This window comes from Acinonyx jubatus, chromosome B1 (genome assembly GCF_027475565.1).
Source record: "Acinonyx jubatus isolate Ajub_Pintada_27869175 chromosome B1, VMU_Ajub_asm_v1.0, whole genome shotgun sequence".
NCBI classification, from domain to species: domain Eukaryota; kingdom Metazoa; phylum Chordata; class Mammalia; order Carnivora; family Felidae; genus Acinonyx; species Acinonyx jubatus.
Genome location: NC_069382.1, coordinates 174870649 through 174897298, shown reverse-complemented (window position 1 = coordinate 174897298; position 26650 = coordinate 174870649). Strand labels below are relative to the sequence as shown.

Here is a 26650-nt window from a genome sequence, read left to right as displayed (position 1 = left end):
GCGATTTATGTGTTTGTTAATTGTTCATTGAAAGTAGTTATATTGGGTTAACTATATCAACAGAATTGAAGATTTCAGCATTGTAGTCTAGTTAAATAAAATTAAGTAAACCTTGGCCAAAGTGCCACCAGCTGGAATTGCCAGTTATTTTAAGAATTAAAAAAAGAGCTTCACTCAGAAGACTGGTAGCATCGAAGAAGCAAACTTACCAGGTAACTTAATGAGGAAGAAAATATCAGAAGATATCAGAAAAGAAGGAAAGACAAACACACACACACACACACACACACACACACACACACACACACAAAGAAAAAGAAAAAGAAAAATCTGTCCCAGAAAAAAATCACTAGAGAGAGAAAAGTCACTTAGGAAAGATCTTCCTTCGAAACAGGACCTTTTTATGCTAAAACTCCATTATTTTATCCTTAAGACACTGAGTTACTAGCATTCAATTTCTACTTCCAAAAACTATGGTGTGAACCAGAGATCAAAGTGAACACAGGCAAACTGGAAGTATCTCAGTCCACTTAATAAATGGTCAGCGCACGAATTTCTGCTTTCTGTAGTTTCAGCTCAGGCTAGGGGTTAAATAATAGCCAACTTGGAGGGCAGGAATAAGTTGGAAAGGTAGACTAGAGGGATAAACATACACACAGATATGTATCAATCTAGAAACCTTTCCAAGTAGAAGGAAGTAGACCTAAGGAAATTGTCAAGAAAACCAGGTCAGCAGTGCCTGGATGGCTCAACTGGGTAAGCGTCCAACTCCTGGTTTCAGCTCAGGTCATAATCTCGTGGTTTGTGGGATTGAACCCTAAGCTGCTTACAGCAGAGCCTGCTTCAGATTCTCTCTCTCTTTCTCTCCATCTCTACTCCTTCCCTGCTCAAGCTCTCTCTCTCTCTGTCTCTCCCCCCCTCTAAGAATTAATAAACAAACAAAACAAAACAAAAACCAAAAAAGGCAATCAGTTCAAATGCCAAGGGAATTGACCTCAATGATGTAGCACCTAAGGACTGAAATAGCACCAAATACCTATGCTGAACTATTCATATAAATTATCAATGGGAATATTGATAGATTTAAAAAAAAAAAACTGGCAGCAATAGGCCTAGCACACATTTGATCATTAACAAAAGTTTCCTCAACAGTATCATTAATCCAAAGGACATGGGTTTATAAAACCTTGTTAGTACTGATTTTTCTGGACAGCATAACACATATCAAACTGCTATCAAGCATTTTCAGGACATGGATGTCATGGAGACACACTGCCCTTGCTCCCTATCTGTCACGTTTTCTGTGGTGGTTACAACTTGATTAGCAGCTCATAACTAATCCTTTCGCACCCCCACATATTCTGAGCTTTCCTAGCTTCCTAGATTACCCCTTGAAAACCTTTTCACTAGGGGCTTATGTCTCCCCACAAAGCAAGTAAATCTAATATAAAATCACTGGTTGCAGAGAACCTCTGGGGAAGATGATAGAAGAGTAGGAGGATTGCAAGTTCACTGCCTCCTACAAATATAGTTAAATAACACCGTTGTCAGTGTAAATAACCCAGAAAAATGACCTGGAGACTCACAGAACAAATTCTCCACTGGTAAGTGCAGAAAGGGGCCACATGGAAGAGGTTAGGAAGGGAGAATGTGTGGCGGGGAACTGAATGGACCTGAAGGACTGTCCGTGGGAGGGGAGGACACCATGGGCAGGCAGAGGGGAAAGAAACAGACACTCCAGGCAGCCCAGGGATGGGGAACCTGCACAGCCCGTAACATTTGGCTTTGAAAACCAGAGGGGCTGACTTACACGAGTTCTGATAGTCAGAGGGGCTTAACATTTGGAGCTTTAAACACTTTTTTAAAGGCTTATTTATTTTGAGGGAGAAAAGTGGAGAGAGCACAATTGGGGGGGGGTGCAGAGAGAGAAGGAGAGAGAGGATCCCAAGCATGCTCTGTGCTGTCAGCGTGGAGCTGGTTGCAGGGCTGGATCCCATGAACTGTGAGATCATGACCAGAGCTGAAATCAAGAGTCAGATCCACTCAGGACCCCAACATTTGGAACTTTAAAAATCAGCAGGCTCAGCTCTGGGAGAGCCAGGAGGATGGAATCCCTGCCACTAAAGAGACCACACAAGGGGTGGCTGGGTGGCTCAGTCAGTCCAACTTCGGCTCAGGTCACGATCTAGGGGTCCGTAAGTTCAAGCCCCGTGTCGAGCTCTGTGTTGACAGCTCAGAGCCTGGAGCCTGACTCAGATTCTGTGTCTCCCTGTCTTTCTGACCCTCCCCCATTCACACTATCTTTCTCTTTCTCTCAATAATAAATAAGCATTAAAAAACATTAAAAAAAATAAAAAGACAACACAAGAAACAGCCTCATGGAGATACAGCATAGAAGCAGCAGTTTGAACGACATATGGTGTGTATGGAGGGAGATTTACTCACTAATCTCAGAGCGCGTGCCAGAGGAGCAGAGATTGTTGAGAGACTTCTCCAGGAAAAAGGGAGGTGGCAGGCACCATTTCTCTCCCGGACTCCCCAGCCTAGATACAAGGACACCTGTTGGATCCAGCACAGCAGCAACACTCCCCATCTAAGTAGCTAATACCAGCTCTCCACCCACATGTGCTTCCGCAGATCTGCGCCCTCCAATTTGGCCTGTCTTGGTCCCTGGTGGTTACAGGTCCCCTCTTGCAGCAGACCAGTGGGTCCTTGCTGGTACCATATGCCCCACCTCCCCCTTGATTCTCCTGCAGACCTGCCCCCTCCAACACACACTTGGCCTGAGCCCATCAAAAGTGGTCCACAAATCTGGTTGTGTGCAAACAGGCCTGACAGGGGCCAGGCCCACTCCTAAGTGACTCCTGCCCCAGAGAGAAAGGAAGATAACCACATACAGCAGTCTGGTTGAGGCCCCAGAAGTGGGCTGGGGGCAGGCATCTGGTCTGCCTGCAGGTCCCGCCCACCAACAAAAGCCTCTAAGGGGGACAGTATGGGGAAAGTGCCCTGCAAACTGGTACTATTGCATCCTTGGCAAATGTCTGGTCTGACTCCATTCAAACCCAAGATGACCACAGAGTGGCCCGCTAACAACACAGGGATCTAATCCTGCCCCCCCAACAGGCACAGTGGACCCATTGCAAAGGACTGGGCTCAAGGCAAAAGCAGCTCACCTCTAATAGTGTGGTTCATATAGCACATAGGAAACGCCCCTGACACCAAGCTTTTAAGGAAGAGTTAATATTTATTCTTCTCAAACTATTTTAAAAAGTAAGTGAGGGAGGAAATTTATAAATTCATTCATTCTATCAGCATTACTCTGATACCAAAGCCAGATAAAAACATCACAAAATAAAGAGAACTACAGGCCAATGTCTCTGATGCACATAGATGCAAAAATCCTCAACAAAGTATTAGCAAACCAAATCCAACAATACATTAAAAAAATCATTCATCACAATTATGTGGGATTTATTCCTGGGATGCAAGCGTGGTTCAATATTCACAAATCAATCAACATGATACATACATCAACAAGAGAGAAGATGAAAGTCATATGATCATTCAAAAGATGCAGAAAAAGCACTTGACTAAGTACAACATCCATTCATGATAGAAACCCTCAACAAAATAGGTTTAGAGGGAACATATCTTAACATAATAAAGTCCATACATGAAAAACCCACAGCTAACATCATACTCAAAGGTGAAAAACTGAGAACAGTTTCCCTAAGATCAGGAACAAAAAGGATGTCCATTCTCACCACTTTTATTCAAACATAGTACTAGAAGTCCTAGCCACAGCAATCAGACAAGAGAAAGAAATAAAATGCATCCAAATTGGTAAGGAAGCAGTAAAATATTTACCATTGGCAGTAGACATGATACAATGCATAGAAAACACCAAAGATTCCACCAAAGGCCTATTGGTACTGAGAAATGAATTCAGTAAGGTCACAGGATATCAGATCAATATATAGAAATCCATTGCATTTTTATACCCTAATAATCAAGTAGCAGAAAGATAAATTAAGAAAACAATCCCATTTATAATTGCATGAAAAATAATAAAATGCCAGGGATAAGCTTAACCAAGGAGGTGAAAAACCTGTACTCTGAGAACTATAAAAGATTGATGAAAGAAACTGGGGATGACACAACAAATGGGAAGCTATTCCATGCTCCTGGACTGGAAGAACAAACATTCTTAAAATATTTATACTACGCAATGCAATTAGACTTAATAGAATTCCATATCAAAATATCAACAGCATTTTTCACAGAACTAGAACAATCTTAAAATTTGTATGGAACCACAAAAGACCCTGAATACCCAAATCAATCTTGAAAAACAAAAGCAGAACTGGAGGTATCACAATCCTGGATTTTTTTTTAACATTTATTTATTTTTGAGACAGAGAGAGACAGAGACATGAATGGGGGAGGGTCAGAGAGAGAGGGAGACACAGAATCTGAAACAGGGTCCAGGCCCTGAGCTGTCAGCACAGAGTCCGACATGGGGCTCAAACCCACGGACTATGAGATCATGACCTGAGCTGAAGTTGGGTGCTCAACCGACTGAGCCACCCAGGCGCCCCACAATCCCAGATTTTAAGATATACTATAAAACTGTAGTAATCAATACAGTATGGTACTGGCACAAAACTGACACACGGAACAGGAGAATAGAATAGAGACCCCAGAAATAAACCTACAGTTACATGGTCAAATAATCTTTGACTAAGGAGGCAAAAATATGCAATATGAAAAAGAGGATCTCTTCAACAAATAGTGTTGGGAAAACTGAACAGCTACATGCAAAAGAATGAAACTAGATAACATTCTTACACCATACATAAAAATAAACTCAAAAGGGATAAAAGACCTAAATGTGAGACCTGAAGCCATAAAAATCCTAGAAGAGAGCACAGGCAGTAATTTCTCTGACATAGCCATAGCAACGGTTTTCTAGATAGATCTCCTGAAGCAAGGGAAACAAAAGCAAAAATAATCTATTGAGATTACATTAAAATAAAAAGCTTCCAGACAGCAAAGGAGACAATCAGCAAAACTAAAAGACCACCTACTGAATGGGAGAAAATATTTGCAAATGACAAATCTGATAAAGGGTTAATATACAATATATATGAAGAACTTACTACTCAACACAAGCCCCCCCCAATAATCTAATAAAAAAAAATGGCCAGAAGACATAAACAGACATTTCCCAAATAAAGACATCCAGAATGCCGACAGTTACATAAAAAAATGCTCAACATCACTCATCATCAGGGAAATGCAAATCAGAACCACAATGAGATGTCACCTCACACCTGTCTGACTGGCTAAAATCAACAACACAAGAAGAAAGTGTTGGGTAAGGATGTGAAGAACAAAGAATCCTCATGCACTGTTGGTTGGAATATAAACTGGTAGAGACACTGTGGAAGACAGTATGGGGGTTCCTCAGAAAGTTAAAAAGAGGGGCACCAGGATGGCTCAGTTGGTTGAGCTTCTGACTCTTGATTTCAGCTCAGGTCATGATCATAGGGGTGTGAGATCCAGCCCTGCATCAGGCTCCACGCTGAGCATGGAGCCTGTTTAAGATTCTCTCTCTTTCCCTCTGCCCGTCTTCAACTCTTTCTCTATATTTCTTTAAAAAAAAATGAGGGGGCGCCTGAGTGGCTCAGTCGGTTGAGCGGCCAACTTCAGCTCAGGTCATGTTCTCGCAGACCGTGAGTCCGACCCCGGCGTCGGGCTCTGTGCTGACAGCTCAGAGCCTGAAGCCTCTTTCAGATTCTGTGTCTCCCTCCTTCTGACCCTCCCTCGTCCATGCTCTGTCTCTCTCTGTCTCAAAAATAACTAAACATTAAAAAAATTTTTTAAAAATGAGTTAAAAATAGAACTACCCTATGATTCAATAATCACACTACTGGGTATTTGCGCCAAAAAATACAAAAACATTAATTCAAAGGGATACATGCACCCTTATGTTTATGGCAGCCAAACTTTGGAAATAGCCTCAGTATACATCAGTAGATGAATGGAGAAATAAGCTGTGGTGTTTATATGCAATGGAATATTACTCGGCCATAAAAAAGAATGAAATCTTGACATTTGCAACAACATGGATAGAACTAGAGTGTATAGTGCTAAGTGAAATAAGCCAGTCAGAGAAAGACAAATAGCATAATGATTTCCTTCATATGTGTAATTTAAGAAATAAAACAAACTAACAAAGAAAAACAGAAATGCAGTTAAATGCTACAGATGAGAATGTGAGCAAGATAATCTCTTCCCTCAAAAATTTTATCATGGAGAAATCGATGGAAACAGGCAAATGTGGCTTATAAATGTGAAAGGATTAATCCAACAGTGTTTATCTCAACTGAGCAGGCTAAGGAGTAGGGCATTTTAGAGATGGAAGGACAGCCGTATCAGTACTTCTCAAGTCCAAAAATATAAACACCCCCACATGTGTCATTTGTGTATTCTAATGTCAATTTTTATATTTTCACATTTTCCAGTTTTCACTTCTTTGTACATATAATCTCATCTATATGCCATAAATGTGTTTTGAATCAGTAGGAATCTGTAGACAGTGGGAAACAAGTGCCTGCTGATGGCCACAAAGTAAAAATTTTACCTATAAAAAAGAAACTTCTCACATTAAAATATTTTAGAGCTTATTCTGAATGGTCTTAGCAATATTACAGAGCTCACACTGTTTTAGAAAGTGAGGAAATAATCACAAATGTTTCTGAGAATGACTAGCTCTTAGAGGAGAATTGCCAGCCATTGCTTCGTTGATTTCAGTTGATTTCTTTTCAGAATGAGAAATTATAATGAATCACCACCAATCAGCAAACCTGATTATGGATGTCAGTTACATAGCCTAAAAAAAGCACCTGCTTCCTGGGCAAGTGCTAGACAGCTGTGGGCAAGACTGGAACTAAGTAGTCCTACACTAGCAACAAAGATTTTGGAAATCTCTCATTCTAAAACCTCTCCATCTGTAACATATTTCTTAAATCGTACCTTAATTATGCCCCCTCACAATTGAAATCTAGGATTTAAGATATATATTATATAGACTTAGAATTGTATCTATCTATTATCTATCTATCTATCTATCATCTATCTACACTATATAGTAAGTTGTCAGCTTTCTATTGACAGGGCTCTCATTTTAGTCCAAAGATAATGATAAAGGTGATGTGCAAAAACTGAATTACCCAGTAGGCAGGATATCATATACGGGTAACCAAATACCTCAGTAAAATAAAATGGGAAATGTAAAACTAGAAATATGTTAAATATTAATGTGTGTGTCCGTGTATGTTTTGGATCCATTTCAAATTTTGCTTTATGATATAGTGTTGTCTTCATTTTAAATTACCTGTAGGATACGTATCATTTTTTCCAAGGCTTAAAATTACTGAAGTTCTTAATTCAGCCCAGATGTTGCCACTGCCTATCTCAAACATAAGTGGTTCTCCTTTAACTGGGCAGTGTCCTAGGTCAACCCATGTGACATATGTTGCGGTGTTTGGGTTCACCCTGTATATAGTTGTCTCTGGATTCAGCATAAGCTTCTTATGAAATCTGTCTAGGTTGAGAATGTTGACTCGTTCAACGTAACAGAAATGGTCCCAACGTTGATCATAATAAATGGGAAAAATAATTTTAGCTATGTTTCTCAGGAAGAGGCAATGTAACAGATAGAAACCATAGGCATGATAATCTCCAGGTTAATACCTTTAATTAATGCTATTACAGGAAAGGTCAAATTGTTTTGGATGGGTGATTGGGTGCCTCTAAAAATCTCTCAATTCTAATATTTTGATTATAAATGTGACAGCTGGGATGAAATACAAAACTATTTTGAAAGTTTTAATTTGCTAAAATACTTTTGGTAAAAAGCATACAGTATTTTATCTTTTCACCACAAAATACATGTTCTGGTAACTCAAGGATGCTACTATTGACAAGTTTTAGCGTTGATGAGTGAGCATGACCTCAAAGAACAACATACGGTCCACAGATCTTTTTGTGCTGTGTATATGCAAAAATTTCACAAGAATCAAAATAAAGCCAGATGTTTCAGTGAGGATGCATGAACTATCTGTACAACCCAAATAAAGCATTTTATTTTTTGTCACAAGGAAGCCTTCAGGTTAAAACCTACTACAAAACCATTTTCATGGCTTGAAAAGAGGTTTTTTTTTTGGAGCCCCTGGGTGGCTAAATTGGTTAAGTGTCTGACTTCAGCTCACGTCATGATCACATGGTTCGTGGGCTCGAGCCCCATGTTGGGCTCTGTGCTAACAGCTCAGAGCCTGGAGCCTGCTTCAGATTCTGTGTCTGCCTCTCTCTCTGCCCCTCCCCCACTCACACTCTGTCTCTCTCTGTCTCTCAAAAATGAATAAACATTAAAAAAAATTTTAAACAATGTTTTTTTTTCATTTGTTAGTCTGCCATCTGAATGACCTTCATTATATTTTATCTCAGATCTTAATAATAGACTCCAACATGAAGAAGGAACCAAAAGTCATAACATTTATATATATCACCCATCCCAACGTCATGTTTCATTAAAATTTGAGGAAGAGGAAGGAGCTTAAGATAAATGGAAGGTGACAGCAGCATTAGAGAACTAAGAAATAAAATGGGGAAGTAGTAAAATGACTAGGTAACCAAGAAACAGGACACACATTGGTAATCTCCTCCAATTACCATGTTGACTTTCTTCTTCAGCTGAACTTCTTGTTTTACTACCCTCTCCATTCACTTCAAGATTTTTCTTAGAAAAACTAAATAAGAATACCTACCTTAAGAAATCACAATTATGACATATTCAGTGACCGTAATGAAGTCTTAACAGTCGTTAAACAAAACTTAAAGATGGTTATACCTGAAATATAGTTTTAATATGTAGAGTTTGGAATGGCCTTATAAACATCTTAATCTCCAGATAGAATAATTTGACATGTCTCCCTTTTGTAATAAAAAGGTGCTAGGTAAAAATATGAGTAATTTTCTCTGTAGATGTATTATGTGATAATATCCTGCATTTAGTATCTAAAAAGCATATTTTCTGTGGCCCACTGCAGTAGTATTTCCGCACCATTCCAAGTGTCTATCAGTCTTTCATATAAAGCAATCATTTATTTCATTAGGACAGAAATACAGTTATTTCCAACATTTCATATTAAGTGATCAAGTTTTTGAAATGAGTTTAAATGCTAGATCAGTTAGGATAAGCCAAGAAGTAATACCTTAGAACTGTCCTGTGTATAACCTGGTTATAAAACCAAGGCTAAAAATAAATTACAATGCTGACTAGAACACTGCATTTGTTGGTGGCAGTTAACTCCCCTACCTGTATACAAATGCAAAATTTCAAGAGTTCTGGGAAAATGTAAGTATATTTACATGTATACGCTTTAGCTGAATCAATGCTAAGCTTTTAAATACAGTGTGTTCCTGCACTTACTTTAGAGTTAATTATATATCTTGTCTCTTGTAATAATAATTTGCTAGTATCTCTGGTACAATGTTACATGACAATGGCAACAACGGATATTTTTGCCTACTTGCTGACTTAATGGAGGTATAAATCTTGCCTCACAAGGCTATTACAGTATAGATTACAATATTGCACATAAAATCCTTTCATAATCCCCACACTCACTGAGCACCTCAATTACTTGGTAATACTTGGTAATATTACTGTTTTATACAGATTAGTATCTTGAAAATGTGTTTAATTATATTGCCAGAATTTCTCTCCTCTCCTTTGGAGAGTTCGTCCCTCTGTGTTACCTTTACCCTACTCCACATGTTCCTGGTGGGTCTGTCGGGCACACTATCTACCTTAGCATCCCCACAGATATAGGCATGAGAAAGTGACTCAGGCCTCCAGAAGTAGAGTCCGCATGTACTGTAATTGATCTAAAGGTTGGAAAATGACACAAATACATTCACTTACATTCTTTTTATTTGATTGTTGTGTAGATATTGAAGAACTGAGTCTGTTCTTCAAATGAAAGTATTGTCTGCATGATTTAAGCCAGGGTTTGCCACTGGCCATTTTTCCTGTTTGGGGGGGGTGGGGGAAGCCCTTCTCCAATAGAGACAAAACATGTTTTTAGAGTCAAGTAGGATTAAAGAATCATTGCATTCAAAATATTAGAAGGACTGAGGGGCCAGAGATACAATGCTGGAAACTGAGAAAAACAGAGCTTTGCGGTGAAAGTACATACAAAGATCCAGAGCATGACTCTGGGGAGTGAAGGATGGAGAAGGGGGATACAGTGAGATCATTTAGGAGGATGTATTGATACATTTCATGATGAGAGAATTGGAGAGAACTGGATCCTATTTGTAGATACTGAAATTGTGAAAGCATTCAGTTATGAGTAGAGCCAGGGGGACAGTGAGTGAGGAGCTAGAATCTTCCTGAGTATGACTATGATGCAGAAATGGTGGAATAGCTTAATGGCATGGGAGTCAACGTGGAGAAGTTTTACAGGAAGGAGAATGGACTGGAATTAGCACTGAAGAGCCAAAAGGTCACCACTTTACTTCCACTGGTACAAAAATGGTAGGGAAACATGCCCCCACTTGAGAAGACTGGATGTAATACACAGCCCTTAGGGTAGAGTCATATTTCAGGAAAGAAAGAAGGTAAATGACATTTTTTTTTTTATTAATTGAGAGTATGTTTTTGTTCCTGGATGGCTATTTACAGAGGGTACAAAGGAAGAATGTGACGCAATCTGGAAAAGTTTTGGGGCAGGAAAATCCCTGAGTCCTCTGAACAGAGGGATAGCAGAGAGAATAGTCGTCTTACCCAGAATGGGCCAAATTACCCTTCACTCAGGCTGGAAGAGCATTGTAACATTAGACATACAAGAGTCTTTGAAAGATATTATTTACATTTTATATTTTGTTTTAAAATTCGTGGAGGTTTGGATAACAGAATTGGCCCCATTAATATATGAACTAGCAACAGTGTTCAGATAGTTTCAAGATGAAAAATTAAAATAGATTTTATTATTTTATTTTATTTTTATTTTTTTATGTGTATTTTTTTTTTTTGAGAAAGGGAGACAGAGAGAGAGAGAGAGAGAGAGAGAGAGAGAGAGAGAGAGAGAGAGAGAGAGAGAGAGAGAGAGAGACCACGAGTTGGGGAGGGACAGAGAGCAAGGGAGACAGAATACAAAGCAGGCTCCAGGCTCCTAGATGTCAGCACAGAGCCCCATGTGGCGGGGGGGGGCTCAAACTCACAAACTGTGAGATCATGACGTGAGCCAAAGTCAGACGTTTAAGGGACTGAGCCACCCAGGCACTCCTAAAATAGATTTTAATGTTAAAATGTATTTTAAACACTGGACTTCTAGCCATTACGTTCACTTCAAGCTTAATAAATGTAGTAACATTTTTGTATCTTTCCTGATATACACATACATCTACAGACTCGCACCCCTGTACTCACACATTCTTTTAAACTCTTAAGAAAATGTTGCAGCATTATACACATTGTTCCCACTACTGAAAATTTTTCATTGAAAATATTTATTTTAATGCCTTTTGATGGGTAAGTTTTATTCCATTTCATTACGTCCCATTTTATTAAATGTATCCATTATCAGTGAACATCTATGGTTGTTTTATCCCCAGTCTTTCACTATTACAAGCCATTTTGCAATGTGTAACCTGCATAAGTGAACCTAATCAAGTATTTCTAACAACTAAATTCCGAGAAGTGAAATTTCTGAATCAAAAGGTCAAATTATAAACGTAATTGTAATTTCAGTAGAGATTACAAAATTGCCTTTCATGAAGTTGTACCAATCCACATCTGCAAATAGTGGAAATTTGTTTTCAGATTACTATTTTTATAGCTATAATTCATTTATCACTTCTTTTTTAAATTTCTTTTAAATTTTTTAATGTTTCTTTATTTGAGAAAGAGACAGAGACAGAGACAGAGCACAAGTGGAGGAGGGTCAGAGAGAGAGAGGGAGACAGAATCTGAAGCAGGGTCCAAGCTCAGAACTGTCAGAACAGAGCACCACGTTGGGCTCGAACTCATGAACTGTGAGATCATCACCTGAGCCGAAGTCTGACACAACCAACTGAGCCACACAGATGCCCCAATTTTTACTTCCAATAACAACTGGATAGAATCTCTGAAACAAAGTTAAATGACAATGTACAATAAATATTCTTTTCACTTTCCTGACCATCCATTGACACTATACTATTTGCTTGGGTGGATTTTTTTTTTGGGGGGGGGGGAGGGTTAGAAAATATTTCATATATACATTTGTTGTTCTTTAAAATGATGGTTTAAAAGTGCATTTTAAGCTTTTCTGAAAATGTAAATATTATTTTCTTAAATTAATATGATGAATTATTTTGATATATTTTGTAATATTGCACTATCCTTGCATTCTTGGATTGAACAAAACCATCCTTCCCCTGCTCCCCCCAAAAATGAGTAAACAAAAATGTTAAAAATAAAACAATTATTCTAGGATAATGAGGTTGTCTGAACTTTTTTCTTATGTATAATCAGTTTCAGTAAATTTTATTTTGTAGTTGCAGACATACAAATACTGATGCTACATTATATGGTGCATAGGTATAAGTAACATCTTAATTATATTATAAAAAATAATTTTTAACTGGTCTTCTATATCACCTAATAATTTGGGGTCAGTTTTTCTTTTTTATTATTGGTTTTATTTTTAGAAAACTTATATCTTCAGGTATAATTTTAGTCTTAATTTTATTTTCAAATAGTCCTATTCATTTTGTTTGCCTGTGTCTTTATATAGAGCATAGTCACATAGTTTTTATTTAATTTTTTTAACATTTATTTATTTTTGAGAGATAGAGAGAGACAGAGTGCTAATGTGGGAGTGGCAGACAGAGAAGGAGACACAGAATCCAAAGCAGGCTCCAGACTCTGAGCAATCAGCACAGAGCCTGATATGTGGCTCAAACCCACAAACTGTGAGATTATGACTTGAGCTGAAGTCAGACGCTCAACCGACTGAGCCACCTAGACACCCCCATAGTCACATATTTTACTTTTAATTCAATTGAATTATGATAGCAGATACTTCTTGTGTGTGTGTGTGTGTGTGTGTGTGTGTGTGTGTGTGTGTGTGTGTTTTACCCAATTGCATTTACTGGTACAGTAGATAGGTATTGGTTTTTTTATGCCATATTTGTTTTGCTTTCTCTCTATATATTTTTAAAGTAACTTTTATTATTTATCCATTTTTGCTTTGAGTGTGATGTGTTTATATTAGTATATTTTGCTCTAGTAATTAACTATATAACTTTATATTTGAAACTCCAAATCTACTTGTTAAAGTTTTATTTACTAATGTAGATGTTTATGTTCCTTCTTCCTCCATATCTGTCAATTTTCTTCACTATTTAGTGTAAATCATATTATTATTCTTGGTGTTTATATTTATAAAAATAGTATTTTATATCATTTATTTCCTTGATTAACTCTAATATCCTTCAGGAGGTGAGACACTTTACTCCACCTGCCATTTTCTTTTCCCATTTCCATTGTAAAAGTTAATGTAATACTTTCTTTCTAAGCAAACATTTGTTTTTGCCTGGCATCTAATTTTAAATGTTATCAACAATTTTTTTTCTGTATTTTATTCAAAAGTCCTTTTTACTCTGTGGTGATTTACAGGAAGAGAAAGCAGGCATGTTAATGTTCAACACATCTTCAAAGAAAAAACCCATAATCAATGATAAGGAAAAAACTCATAATCAATTGATAAGGAAACTACTTCTGCTAGTAATAAAACAAAATACTTTTACATTATAGTTACTTTCCATCTGTCAAAATTTTTGAAGAATTGATGAAAAATCATTTTTAATTTTATTTTAAAACATAATTATTGCTTGAAAAATATCTAATTGTACAACCATCACCATAACAGTTGACTGGTGCCTGCGTGGCTCAGTTGGTTGAGTGACCAAACTCTTGGTTTTGGCTCAGGTCATGATCTCAGGTTGGGACTTCTAGTCCCTTGTCAGGCTCAGTGCTGGGTATGGAACCTGCTTGAGATTCAGTCTCTCTCCTTCTCTCTCTGTCTTTGCCTCTCCCCTGCTCACTCTCTCTAAAAAAAATAAAATAAAATATAAAATAACAAAAATAAAATAATAAAATAAATAAAATAAAATAAAATTGAAAGATACTGTATTTTATTTCTATTGTTGTGGCAAATTACTGCCAGTTTAGGGGCTTAAAACTACACAAATTCATTAGCTCTTGTAGATGAGAAGTCTGACATGGATCCTGCAGGGGTAACATCAAAATGTCTGCAGAGTTATATTCTTTTCTAAGGCTTTAGAAGAGAATCTGCTTCCTTGCCTTTGATAAATTCTAGCAGTCTCCCACTTTCTTTGACTCATGGCTCTTTCCTCCATTTTAAAAGACAACAATCTTGAGTTGAGTCCCTCTCATAATGCCATTTCTGTGATTCTCCTCTATCTCTATCTTCCATATTTAAGGACCCTTGATTATGTGGAACTCACCCACATAATCCAGGATAATCTATTTTAAGGTCAACTGATTAGCAACCTTAATTCCGTCTGCAAATTCAGTCTCCCACCCACTACATCTTGTCATGGGACATAACCCATTCACAGCCTCCAGACATTAAAATGTGGATATTGCTGAAGGGGCATATTTATTCTACTTACTACAGCTACCCTTCATCACGTATCATGGTCATCAATGTAGCTGTTTCTCATTAACTGACTAGTATGATGGCCAAATACAAAAGATTTAACTTTTCTAGTTTATTTTTCCTTATGAAGAAAGTGAATGTTTGATGAACTCTGCCTTTAGTTCTTGATTTGAGTTTAGTGACTGTGTCTTTTAAAAGCCATTAATTTAACATTACATACAATTTCATATTTGTGAAGTTTATCCTTGCCAATATCCTACCTCTTAAACAATTAAATGCATTGATGAGGAAACTCAGTTTCTTTTAAAGACTTTACTTGAGGATGAGAGAGAAAAGCAGAAAATCTTTGGGAGAGATATCAGAATGTCCTTAAGTTTAATAACTGTATGTTTTGAAGCTAAGGAGATGATTGGAAATGTTGGCAACAGCATTCATCACAGAAGATTATGTAGCTCTTAATGATCAGGTTTTTGAAGAATATTGAATAATATTTCATAATCTAAGGTTTCCTGAAAATTAAAGACACTAATCTTTTGTTTAATATTTTAATTCTGTTTAGTTTGTTTAAAAATGCTTGCAAAAGAGCATAAAAGGACTCAAAGTAAATACAACTAATTAATGAGCACAATTTTCTTTTTGGCATATTGTCTATAGGATATTCATGTATATTTTTTCTTTAAATTTCTCTGTATTTTCCCATTTTCTATCAGATCATAACTAATACATCTATAAAAAGTAACTTTATTTTATTTTTTTAACTTTATTTTATTTTGGAGAGAGAAAGAGAGTGTGTGAGTAGGGTAGAAGGGCAGAGGGAGAGAGAGAGAGAATCTCAAGCAGTCCCATACTCAGCATGGGGCCCAACATGGGATCATGACTTTAGCTGAAATCAAGTCAGATGTTCAACCAACTGAGCAACCCAGGTGCCCTCAAAGTAATTTTTTTGAAATTAGAAGTTTGGGGAGATGTATAATAAAGAAACTGATAGCGAGTCAAATAACTAACATAGCCCCATGGATAAATAATAACACCTAACCCAGAAAAAACTAGAGATACTTTTCTAAATACAACATTTTAATCCAACTGTCATTATCCAGAACAAGACCTCCAGAACAAGGAGTCTGACTCCTCACACAGTCTTGTGCCACATCTACACAATTTATTCTTTTTACTCCAAACACAGCAAATCTTGACCTCATATGTGCCTCCAGTTCAAAGAGCCTTGAAGTTTCTTCCTATTCACCAGCTCATTTATATCTTCATGTTATTCTCTACAGAGTTTAGGTTCCATAGTCCACCATTTCTATCAACTTTCCTGCCAGTATACTAACTATCCTTGCCTCTTTAAATTTCTAATGTGCCCCTTTGGCTAAACCCCAATCCCAATCAAATCAAACACAAAAATCTCACAGCTCCAGGAAGCCTGAATACCTCAAAGGAAAAAAAAAAAAATCACACGTCTATTTTTGTTAACACCACTACACTTTCAGGGCCGTTGGCTACAGTTGTAGCTTACAAATATGTAGACCAATGGAACAATGTTTCCCTACAAAACACTTTTTTCCAGTTCATTTTTTCATGGAACTAATTGAAAATATTATCTACTTTCTTCAAATTTCCAACTAGGACCCTATCTATTCTCTCACACTTAATAATGTCTCCCTTTATTTCCTGGATAATATAGAAGCCAAAAGGAAAAAACAACACTCTAAACCGAGATTTTCCTCATTCATAGATAGATATATTCACATCTAAACACACAAATATACACATGCACATTCTATCTTTCAGATTTTTTGTTGGAATTCCTTTTCCTCTGGTGCTCGCTTTCTAGTTCTCTTCTAGCTTATGAGTTTACATTTCTTTTATTCCTTTTGTATAATTATTTTGGGATTTTGTAGTTACAAGATAAGTATTTGTATCTATTTACTCTGATTTTGAGTTTTATAGAATACGCATCTGAATGTACAAAAAGTAGAGAAATCAACATACCCCCTTGTCCCATCACCCACCATCAATAATGATACACATTCTATTACAATGTTTCATCCATCCTTTTCATTTCCTTTTTTGGTTCATGACTTTAAAGCAATTCCAGGACATCATATCATCTCATTATCAAATACTGTAATGTGCCTCTAATAGGAGACAATTTTTCATAATCTCAATACCATTATCATATTTAACACAATTAACAAAAATACTTCACTATCATTTCACACAAATTTCCTAATTGTGTTATCAAATTGGCTGAATTATTCAAATCAGAACCTAAATAAAACACACTGCTTTTATTCAGTTGTTTTATACTCTTTCTCTTTTAATTTAGAATGCTCCTGTCCCCCATTCCTCTTTTTCACACTGACAGCTCAGAAATGAGGTCAGTTTTCCTAAAATATCTGGTATTCGGATTTGACTGATTACTTCCTGAAGGTAGGGCATTTCTTATTCCTGTATGCCCAATATTTTCTTTAAACGGGAAGTACAATGGCCTGTTTGGATTTAGATTCAATTTAGAGGACAAAAGTGGTTCAAAGGTATTCCATGGATTTCACATTATTTCAAAACATAAGGCATATATCTCCAGTCATCTATCTATCTTATTTTGAAAATGGGTTGCCTCTGCTGTGAACATATTTCAGAAATTTCCCAAGCACTATACTTAAAATGGCAGAATTCCATTGGCCTGTACAATATGAATAAAATTATTCGTTCAGAAATTTACTTTAAAAATTGGAATAATTTGGCTTTTTCAAACAACTTCTTAGGTTGTTCAGCCTGAGAAACTTTTTTTTGTACTATTTCCATAATAGGAGTAAGAGGTTGTACACTTACATCATTCCACAACATTTCCATTTAAATGGAGTTGATTTTTATCCAGGGACTTAGCTATTTCTACCCATAACCTGTCGGCTAAGATTTCAAAATAGATTTCAAAGCAAAATATAATTTTTTGGTTCAAATGATTTCCTTAAACAAAATTACCTATTTCAGGGGAAACATATCTTATTATGTACTTATTTATGACAGAAATAATTTTACATCATTGAATCCTGAAAAGACCTCACAATATAGACAACAAAATGGCTTTTTAAAAATCATTTTTCTTTGTAAACCTCCTCAAATTCTTAGAAATTGCAGTACTTTACAAAAACAAATGTCTTGGGTAATCAAGATATTCTGTTTCTACTGTTAACATTCTCAAAACAAAACCAAACCAGAAACAAAACAAAACACTTACCTTAGAAGTGGAGATTTCCTCAATTTCTTTCACAAGCTTTCTATAGTTTTCAGTGTACAGATTTTTCACCTCTTTGGTTAGATTTATTCCTAGGTATTTTATGGTTTTTGGTGCAATTGTAAATGGGGTCACTTCCTTGATTTCTCTTTCTGTTGCTTTATTGTTGGTGTATAGGAATGCAACCGATTTCTGTGCCTTGATTTTATATCCCACAACTTTGCTGAATTTGTGAATCAGTTCTGTCAGTTTTTTAGGGGAATCTTTACGGTTTTCCATATAGAGTATCATGTCATTTGTGGAGAGTGAAAGTTGGCCTCCTCCTGGCCAATTTGGATGTCTCTCATTTCTTTGTGTTGTCTGATTGCAGAGGCTAAGAATTCCAATACTATGTTGAATAACAGTGGCGAGAGTGGACATCCCTGTCTTGTTCCTGACCTTAGGGGGGAAGCTGTCAGTTTTTCCCCATTGAGGATGATATTAGCACTGGGTCATTAATATATGGCTTTTATGATCTCGAGGTATGATCCTTCTATCCCTACTTTCTTGAGGGTTTTTATCAAGAAAGGATGTTGTATTTTGTCAAATGCATTCTCTGCATCTATTGAGAGGATCATATGGTTCTTGTCCTTTTATTGATGTGATGAATCACATTAAGTGTTTTGCAGATATTTAACCAGCCCTGCATCCCAGGTATAATTACCACTTGGTCATGGTGAATAATTTTTTTAATGTATCATTGGATCCAGTTGGCTAATATCTTGTTGAGGATTTTTGCATCCATGTTCATCAGGGAAATTGGTCTATAGTTCTCCTTTTTAGTGAGGTCTCTGGTTTTGGAATCAAGGTAATGCTGGCTTTATAGAAAGAGTTTGGAAGTTTTCCTTTCATTTCTATTTTCTGTAACAGCTTCAAGAGAATAGGTGTTAACTATTCCTTAAATGTTTGGTAGAATTCCCCTGGAAAGCCATCTGGCCCTGGACTCTTGTATTTTGGGAGATTTTTGATTACTAATTCGATTTCTTTACGGGTTATAAGTCTGTTCAAATTTTCTATTTCTCCCTGTTTCATTTTTGATAGTGTATGTTTCTAGGAATTTGTCCATTTCTTCCAGGTTGCCCATTTTATTGGCATATAATTGCTCATAATATTCTCTTATTATTGTTTTATATCCACTGTGTTGGTTGTGATCTCTCCTCTTTCATTATTGGTTTTATTTATTTGGGTCCTTTCCTTTTTCTTTTTCCTCAAACTGGCTAGTGGTTTATCAATTTTGTTACTTCTTTCAAAGAACCAACTTCTGGTTTCATTGATCTGTAGACACACACACACACACACACACACACACACACAAAGGGAAAAATAGTCAATGCTCCAGAATAGGAAGAACAAATATTGTTAAAATGTCAATACTACCCAAAGCAATCTACATATTCAATGCAATCCCTATCAAAATAACACCAGCATTCTTCACAGAGCTAGAACAAACAATCCTAAAATTTGTATGGAACCAGAAAAGACCCCAAATAGCGAAAGCAATCTTGAAAAAAAACAAAACAAAAAACAAACCAGGAGGCATCACAATCCCACACTTCAAGCTATACTACAAAGCTGTAATCATCAAGACAGTATGGTACTGGCACAACAACAGACACTCAGATCAATGGAACAGAATAGAGAACCCAGCAATGGACCCGCAAATGTATAACCAACTAATCTTTGACAAAGAAGGAAAGAATATCCAATGGAATAAAGAAAGTCTCTTCAGCAAGTGATGATGGGAAAACTGGACAGCGACATGCAGAAGAATGAACCTGAACCACTTTCTTACACCATACACAAAAATAAACTCAAAATGGATGAAAGACCTCAATGTAAGACAGGAAGCCATCAACATTTTCAAGGAGAAAGCAGGAAAAAACCTCTTTGATCTTGCCCACAGCAACTTCTTACTCAACACGTCTCCAGAGGCAAAGGAAACACAGCAAAAATGAACTACTGGGAACTCATCAAAATATAAAGCTTCTGCACAGCAAAGAAAAAATCAGCAAAACTAAAAGGCAGCCAACAGAATGGGAGAAGATATTTGCAAAGGACCTATCAGACAAAGGGTTAGTATCCAAAATCTACAAAGAACTGATCAAACTCAACACCCAAAAATAAATAATCCAGTGAAGAAATGGGCAAAAGACATAGATAGACGCTTCTCCAAAGAAGATATCCAGGTGGCCAACCAGCACATGAAAAACTGCTCAACTTCACTCATCATCAGGGAAATACAAGTAAAAACCACCATGAGATATTACCTTACACCTGTCAGAATGGCTAACATTAACAACTCAGGCAACAATAGATGTTGGTGAGGATGTGGAGAAAGAAGAGCTCTTTTGCATTTTTGGTGGGAATGCAAGCTGATGCAGCCAGTCTGCAAAACAGTGTGGAGATCCTTCAAAAAAACAAAAAATAGAACTACCCTTTGACCCAGCAATTGCGCTACTAGGCATTCATCCAAGGGATACAGGTATGCTGTTTCGAAGGAACACATGCACCCCAATGTTTATGGCAGCACTATCAACAATAGCCAAAGTATGGAAAGAGCCCAAATGTCCATCGATGGATGAATGGATAAAGAAGATGTGGTGTGTATATATATATATATATATATATATATATATATATGTACACACATACAATGGAGCATTACAAGGCAATCAAAAGGAATGAAATCTTGCCATTTGCAACTATGTGGATGGAACTGGAGGGTATTATGCTAAGTGAAATTAGTCAGTCAGAGAAAGACAAAAATCATATGACTTCACTCATATGAGGACTTTAAGATACAAAAGAGATGAACATAAGGGAAGGGACACAAAAAATAATACAAAAACAGGGAGGGGGACAAAACATAGGTGACTCATAAATATGGAGAATAAACAGAGGGTTACTGGAAGGGGTGTGGGGGGGGGATGAGATAAATGGGTAAGGTGCATTAAGGAATCTACTCCTGAAATCATTGTTGCACTATATGCTAACTAATTTGTATGCAAATAAAAGAAAATTAATTAAAAAAAGAAAAAAAATATATACACCTTATGTTCAATAAAAAACCATGATTGTTAAAAAAAAAAGAAAAAAAAAAGAAGTGGAGATTTCCTTCACTATTTTTGTTTTTTTCTTTTTGCCCTTAGGTTTGAAGTAAACTTAACCTGAACTTCCAGTCACTAGCAACACCAAATAGATGATGGAGTGTAAGTACAACTGCTAAGAAACTTGTATATATATTCTAAAAGTTAGGAATATGTAACTTTACCCTTTCATTCTAAATGCTCTTTTGAAACCACGTACTGTCATAACTGAAGATATTAGAGATTTTCCACCCAAACCTCATCCTTATGTATATGAGAAAAATGTGGCCAGAAGGTGGGTGGCTTTTCTGAAGGGTTAAATGCTAATTACAGGCACAGCTTGTACTAGAATACATATTCCCTAACCTCCAATATAGTATTTTTCTAATTACTCACATTCTTTGCTGCTTTCCTTCCTATGTGCTTTGTAGTTACCGGAACTAAGATGTAGATCACTGCAGCAAATTGCCTGAAACATAAAAGGCATTCAATAGTGTTTAGTGAACTAATTTGTGTCAGCTATTTTAGTAGAAAAAAAACATAACTGTATATAAGTATCCTCCCAAAGAGGTGTGTTCCTTTGAGTGGAAATAGTGGTTTCGTAGAAAATCCTTCTCCTCCTTTCTAATTATAACAGCCCTTAGTCACTAGAAAATTAGTCAGGAAATTAGTAATGCATAGAAAATTAGTAATGCAACAACTATAACAATTATTTTCATTTTTTATAAATTTATGGTATTTATATCAAGTTGCTTTGTGCATTTGTTTATTTTTTAACTATTAAAATATATATATAATATATTTAGGAAACAGAAATACATCAAAGGATAAAAGCATTGCCCACAAACTCAAAAACCTAGCAATAAACAACACTTAATATATAGTAAATATCTGTGTGTTATCTTCAAAAGGAATAGCAAATTTTATAACTGACTGCTCTTATAATACTCCGATAGTAAACTTCTCTCCAACATAAATTCTTCCTAAACTTATTTTAATTTCTACAAAATATTCAATATACCTATTGCTTAGAATTAAGTTGCTAGTCTGAAATGATTATCTTAATTTCTGTCCACATGCATGGGAATACTGGTATAAAGTATATAATTATGTAGACACTCTTCAAAAGATTTGCCACATTCATTTCCATAAATAAATCCCAAATTGTACCAATAGAGGTAGTGCAAAAATAAATAAATAAATAAATAAATAAATAAATAAATAAAGGTGAGATTTCCCTAAATACTATACAACATTATCATTTCCATCTCTCAAATTTCATAAATAACAAATGGCAAATCTAAATTTGTTTAATTTATACTTATTTAATTATCAGTGAGTAAACACCAAAATACATTTCCCCAATACTAACTTATTTTATAAAATTCTGAAGAGACTTATTTCAAATACACTTTGCATTAATTACTTTGTATATTCTGTCTCTCATTTTATAATATGGAAAAATGTTAATGACAAAATCAAGACGGTATGTTAGTGTGGTTATGTGTAATAAAACAAAAACACTTTACAGAGACAAAGTTGTTGCATAATTCAATCTGAAACCATCAAAACATATAAAGTTGATATGAGATGCATATGTGTATATCTGTATACCTGAAATAATGAGAGGAGTGCATAACCATCAAAATATATTCATACACATTGCAGTCTGATACATCCTCAAAGTTTATCCCCATATTTCTTAAATAACATACTAAACTCTTGTTCCCTATGCTGTAGAATATATGTGCATAATATATACAACATCTATTTAAATTAGTTATAAACTTTGATGTACTAACTGAAGGCTAAATTTGGACAAATGTGTCCACAGAAAAGTGGAATTTTTTTTTCAGTTTATTTACATTTATCTTGAGAAAGAGAGAACAGGAGCAGGGACTAGGCAGAGGGAGGGAGGGAGGGAGGGAGAAAGAGAGAGAGAGAGAGAGAGAGAGAGAGAATCTCAAGCAGGCTCCCCACCACCAGCACACAGCCCACCATGGGGCCCGAACACATGAACCATGAGATCACGACCTGAGCCGAAATCAAGAGTCAAAAACACTCATCCTACTGAGACACCCAGGTGCCCCACGAAACATTTTTCATTCATATCTGTGAGGCAGAAGTGGATTTCAGAGAGGAAGTGAGAGATAATCGGTAGGTTTCCAAAGGCCAACTTCAAAGTGGAACAGGACTCACAAAGGGTTAGAAGAAAGAACCATATGACTCAATTCAGCTGTGAACAAAGAAGAACGTGGCAGGTGGTGTTCTCCGAAAGGCAGACTTGGGTGAGGTCTGGTGTGCACGAGATTTACCAGAAGTCAGCCCAGTCATGGTAAGGAAGCAGGATTCGCCCTAGTCACTCTCAGTCAGGTTGTGGAGCACACCCATGGTGACCTCAGCTGACCCCCAAAGAGCTGTGGACCTAAAAATTGCCTTGTGTTTGGCTAAAATAAAATAATACAATAAAATAGGCCTTTGCACCCCCGCTTTAATCAGTCTGCCCTGGGAGCATAGGTTCTTTGGCAAACTGGCTCTGGGCAGCAGAAGGCACTTCCCGGAGTAGCTGATAAGCTGGAAGTTCTCCGCCAGACAGCATGCTCAGAAGCTCTGAGAAAAGGGCATTAGATGCACAGTTCCATGTTCATCATAAAGACTCATCAGAGATATTAGAGAAACTAATCATATTTGAAACAGGGGGAAATGGTGGGAAATCAAATGGCATTGAGATAACTGGTTGAAATTCTCCAACTTGATTCCAGAAAGCGAATGCTTAAATCACAGAGATTTAAACACCTGGGCCTCTTTATCAGGTGCTCTTATGCTTCTTTCCAACACTTTTACTTGGTTGAAGTTACAAAGTTGCCGTGGTTATATAATACCCATGGTTAATACACATCATATCGAAACAATAAAACACAGTTTGGTGTGGATGGCTGCTTGCCTGCTGTACAATGTTCAATGTTGAAACTAGAAGAATAAAGTTTTCAAATTCCCACAAACATGATGAAAATGATATGGATCTTTGGGCCAACCTCCTGGTTGGCAATGTAAGGTCAAATTGCATTGTACCTTTACTTCAGCTCACTTCTGTAGGTACAGAAAAATAGTTTATATCAGATAAAGTATACTGTGAACACATAATGTTTTTTTCTGTTTAAATATGCATGTGCCTAGAAAATGTAAATTAAATTTTGACATTTAATAATCAAACTATATAGTTTTATAAATGTCTGTGAGAAAAAAATAGGAAATTTAGAAAAAATAGCAACAGAATTGAAAATTTTAAAAAGGAAAAAGGTATTTGAGAACCTTAACTCCCCACAAAAATAAGTCCAGATAGATAAAATAATATGTTCCAAATTATTTTATAAAAATTCTAAATACTTCTCATACAGTCTATTACCTGGTGTCATGATATTTTATCTCAATAGTAAGAAAAAAGGAAAAGTGACTTAAAGCACCTATTATTGTTCTCAATTACCACTTACAGTTTTAGAAACAATCAGTTCTAGAATGTATTGCAAGAGGAAGACAAATCTAACTACAGAAGTGGGAAATATGGTTATTTTTCAATGCTCAACAGTAAAATTAAGGAAAAGATCAGTAATACATAAAAATCTGTTTCAATGATGTAAAACAGCAATTTTTGTTTCTTTTAACATGATCTCTTATTTTAGATTTATCCATACTATTTTATCTGTTGAAAAATAGTTTACTTAAAATATTCATAAATACATTTTCAATATATTTAGTTCTCATTTCACTACATTTTAAGGGAAGGAGTAAAACTCCCTTTACCTGTAATGTGAACTCAAGTTAGTGACTTTTTAACACATAGAATACGAAAACAATGATTTTTTTTACATTTGATAAACCTAGCAACCAGCACCTTAAAAGAACAAAAATTATCACCAGTAAGTGCTTTGTATCCCTGTCCTGATGTGATGAGACAGGAACATCACTTCTGTGGTATTCTTCCCCCAAATACACGACCTCAGTATAATCATGGAAAAATATCAGACAAACTGAGTAACCTTCTGCAAAATATTTGATCCCCTCTCTTCAAACTGGTAAAGGTCATGAGAGACAAAATAAGGCGGAGAAATGAGTCCAGGTTGGAGGAGAGTAACAGGACATGACAAATAAATGTAACACGCTACCTGGATTGGTAACCGGATGCTGGAACAGAATAAACAGCGTCAGGGGAGAGTCTAATGAAACATGAATGGAATCCAAAGTTCAGAAGAGTAGAAGCCTCTATATTACCCTATTATACCGTTAAGTTTTTAAGTTTGGATAAACATACCTGTGGAAGGAGGTCATCCATAGGGTGTGACCTCTAGTTAACCGTTGAGTTGGCCCCCGGGCAATCAGAGGCTCCTCACCCCTCCCTCCCCCGTGCTTGGAAAAGAAGGGCTCCGTCAGCTGTTTCCACCGTGGGAGCCAGTTTTTAAGTTCACTTTCTCCGGAGAGCAACGTTGAGAGGGTCTGGATCATACACTTGACTGAACCCAGCTGAGACCTCCGTATAAACTTGAAAGATTCTGGCGAGCTGTGGGGAGGTCTTCGACTCCTGGCGGCAGCCCAAGACAAGCCTCGGATGTAAGTTTCCTTGTTTCTTAAATCGGCCCCTGGCAACCAGGAGCGGCTTGCTTCTTTCTGTGTCCTCTCCTTGACCTCTGTATTCAGAGCTCAACCAACAGTACCGTGATACATCAGTTGTGATCATTTGCCGGGTGAGGGTGGGCTGTAGGTCATACGCGAACACTCTCTTCTATTTTTGCTGCCCTTCTATGCAACTACCATCATTTCAAAATAAGAGTATACAAATAAAGCGGCGCTTGCGTGGCTCAGTTGGTTAAGCTTCCGACTTCGGCTCAGGTAAGGATGTCAAGGTCTGTGAGCTCCGGCCAGGTCAGGCTCTGTGCTGACAGCTCAGAGCCTGGAGCCTGCTTCAGATTCTGTCTCTCCTTCTCTCTTCCCTTCCCCCATTTGCATTATGCCTCTCTCGACATACACACACACACACACACATATACAATCATTAAAATCGTTTCCAATTAATTTTACGATTTGTTTTTAAAGTTAACAGAATACCCAAATTCAAAGAGGTAGCCTATAAAAAAAAAAAAATCAACCTTAGTTCTTGTGCCTTGGGACCCTTCAATCCTTTAGGAGTTTAATATATGAGTCCCCACCCCTCCCCCATTTTCTATTTCTCTCTAACCACCACCCCCCTCGCACATACATACACACTCAAAACATTTACTTTGAGATCTATGGTGTTTCTGTCTTATCTAAACAAAATTGTATCTATAGGAATATTCGGACATTTTTTTTTTTTTTAGAAAATAAGAATTTTGAAGTAAGTTTTGATGATTTTCCATTTAAAACAGTTTTCATAAGACCAAATTCTGTCCACATTCATATTCATTTTTCCTTCGGAAGTTTTAACCGAGGGCATGGCTGTTCAACTCAGGTATGCATTTATCAGACTTTGATTCAGGTAGGCATGGCCAAAGTACATAAAATGTCTATTTCATTAC

At 36.7% G+C, this 26650-nt stretch overlaps 1 long non-coding RNA gene across 1 annotated transcript; it reads right to left on the bottom strand.

The window, feature by feature from the left end:
• Nucleotides 1-12263: 12263 nt before the first annotated feature.
• Nucleotides 12264-25705, bottom strand: LOC128314571 (uncharacterized). The gene is made up of 3 exons (XR_008296366.1): nucleotides 25411-25705; nucleotides 21498-21570; nucleotides 12264-19290 (listed from the first exon to the last, which is right to left on the bottom strand). It is a non-coding gene; the product is annotated as an uncharacterized LOC128314571 (long non-coding RNA).
• Between the last annotated feature and the right edge of the window lie 945 nt (nucleotides 25706-26650).